The sequence below is a fragment of the Aplysia californica genome, unplaced genomic scaffold (assembly GCF_000002075.1).
Source record: "Aplysia californica isolate F4 #8 unplaced genomic scaffold, AplCal3.0 scaffold01115, whole genome shotgun sequence".
NCBI lineage: Eukaryota > Metazoa > Mollusca > Gastropoda > Aplysiida > Aplysiidae > Aplysia > Aplysia californica.
Window position 1 is genome coordinate 41066 of NW_004798385.1, and position 2638 is coordinate 43703.

Sequence of the window (2638 nt, forward strand, 5' to 3'; positions counted from 1 at the left end):
AATAAATATACACAGAGATAGATAGATATAAATATACACAGAGATAGATAGATAAATAGCTAGATTGATAGATATAGAGAGAGAGTTACGTCTTGGAGGCCAATGGTTGAACGTAATAGATTTAACAAGCTGCCCGCATGTCTTTAGCACGACAACCTAGACCTTAGGTGAGAAAGATCATGCATTGCTTTCGACCTCCACTACAGTCGCGACTAATTGACGACAGTGTTTCTGTCAGTACACCTTTGGAATAGCGTGTGTTAAATAAAAATAAAACTGATAAATAATTAATTCTACTTAAGCGATCCCTGTGGGGATTTCTTTTGTTTTTTTTAACAATGGTGTACCCAAAGACATTACAAGTATATATAACAAATGGTGAAATGGTATGGGTTTAACGCCCCTATCAACACAATTAGGTTATTTAAGGGGCGGGACCTCCTAGTTTAACGTCCGTCTCCGATAGGACCGAGCTAAGTAGGAAGTTCGTGTAAAGTGCCTTTCCCAGGGACACAATGTCGGACCGAGCTGAGGCTCGAACCCCCGTTTACGAGTCTGGTAGCCTAACCACTAGGCTACCGACGCCACACAAGTATATATAAAAATACTTGTAACATTTTAGACCGAAAGGCCATGTGGAAAGTTTTTGTAATTTATGGCCCAGAACAACGATCATATCCGGATTAGACGGACTGACTCTGTAGGCAGCTGTTTGCACAGTGAAATACGACCTCAAGTCTCTGTCCAGATAATCTGACGTCACAAGTAAGACAATTCTCCAACTGGAATTCCCGGCGTCCACGATGGATTCGGCCATATCGGAGGCCAGAAGTAGGTTAATGTCCCTGACATAGGTGGACAGACCAAGTCGAGATTGGATGAAATCTCTGAGAGTGAAGCAGGCCAGTCTGGTGTCGGGGTCAGCGTAGCCGATAAAAACGCCGAGTCGGTAATCACGTGGGCCGTGCAGGACGAAACCTTGAAGGAAAACCCTGTAGATGAAAGACTTGAGTCGTGTTCTCATATTCCAACACAAAATGGTTACCACAAATCCAAGAGACATGAGACACAGGAGTATAACAGAGATCAGGAGGGCGGTTTGCCCCTGGCACTTCCGCAACAGAGCTCTGACGTCAGAGAAGTCAGCAGTGGTGGTCAGCGTCCCGTTCTCCATGAGACAGCTGTAAGTCATGGGTCTGTCCAAGTTGACCTTTGTGTTCTGGAGCCAGGTGAGGAACTGGATATTGGAGCAGGTACATACCATAATATTTCCCGTTAGGTGAAGGGAGAACTCCGTGACTGTGCCAGCGTGTAGTGCGACTAACTGCATGTTCTTCACGCCCAGTTGGGAAAAGGAGTTCCCGCTAAGGTCTAAGTAGGTCAGATTGGGGAGGAGGGTCGTCTACGGGAATTTTTGTGAACCGATTGTTTGCTAAGTTTAGGATCTGGAGCTGATAGTTATTCTGAAAAGTGCCTCTGGCCAGAAGGTTTAGCTGATTGTTGGACAAGTCCAGAACTTGAGTTGTGTCAGAGATCGGAACAACTGCTCGCGGTGTGTGGACATAAACATGCGGTGTAACAGAGCCCCTCTCATCTTGAGGGTTTTCACGCTTGCCAGGGACTGGAAAAACACTGGGGGAAATGTCGGAGCAGTCGATGTAGAAAGTGTCTAAGATCTCGAGACTACTGAAGCCTTTGGTTGTCTCAAAGAAATGACGCAAATTGTTCCCAAAAATGTAGAATTCTTGTAGATTTTCTCCGCCTGTCACTGTTACGTCTTTAGTAACGGGTCCCATGCTGCGGCTAAAACTCTCCAAGTGAACTATCTCCAGAGTCCTTTGAAAACGCACGTAAATCGTTGAGATCTTTTCGCCTGGGGGTGTTTCGCATTGTTGAGAATTGTCCACGTGCCAATACTCGTAACTTTTGCTGTGTGAGGATACCTCCAGTTTCCTGCTTGAGAATACCTCAAGATTTCTGCTTTCAGCTATATCAGTTGGAAAAGATCTGATGGGACCTGACTCTGAAACATCGGTAGTCATGAGTGCAACTTTCTCCACACGTTTCTGTCTGCATGATCTAGCTCCAGTAACAAGATTGTTGCTCCTCGTTTGTAACGTGAATGACGTGTCTTTTCGATTCGCTGCATTGAAAACTTTGATAGCTTTAAATCTCTGGAATTGCCAAAGGGTAATCCGATCTCCGATAAGCGGGTTATTTGAAATATCCAAATTCTGGAGACATTTTCTCCAGAGAGGTCCAGTCAGTGTGTTACCCTCCACAACAATGACCTCACTGTTCATTAAGTAGAAATTTTCCACACAGATCTGGGACAAAAATTCCGCCTTGAAAGCGTCTATCACACTATCCGAACACTTAGAAGCCCCGCCGATGAATTGAGATTAGCTAATGTCTTGAAAGTACAGGGTTTTCATTGAACGATTTCGAAACGGGTACAAGCTTCGTAATGTGACTTCTATACCTTGTTCTGTTGAAGTAATTCTTAGCGACTGGAGACTAGGTAAATGTTGGAAGGCATCTAGCTCTGTTGTATGTAAATTGTTGACATCGTTAATGGTAAGTAAGTGCTTTAAGTCCGAGAGTTTGCAGACTTTGAAATGAGTTGTTCACCCCCCCC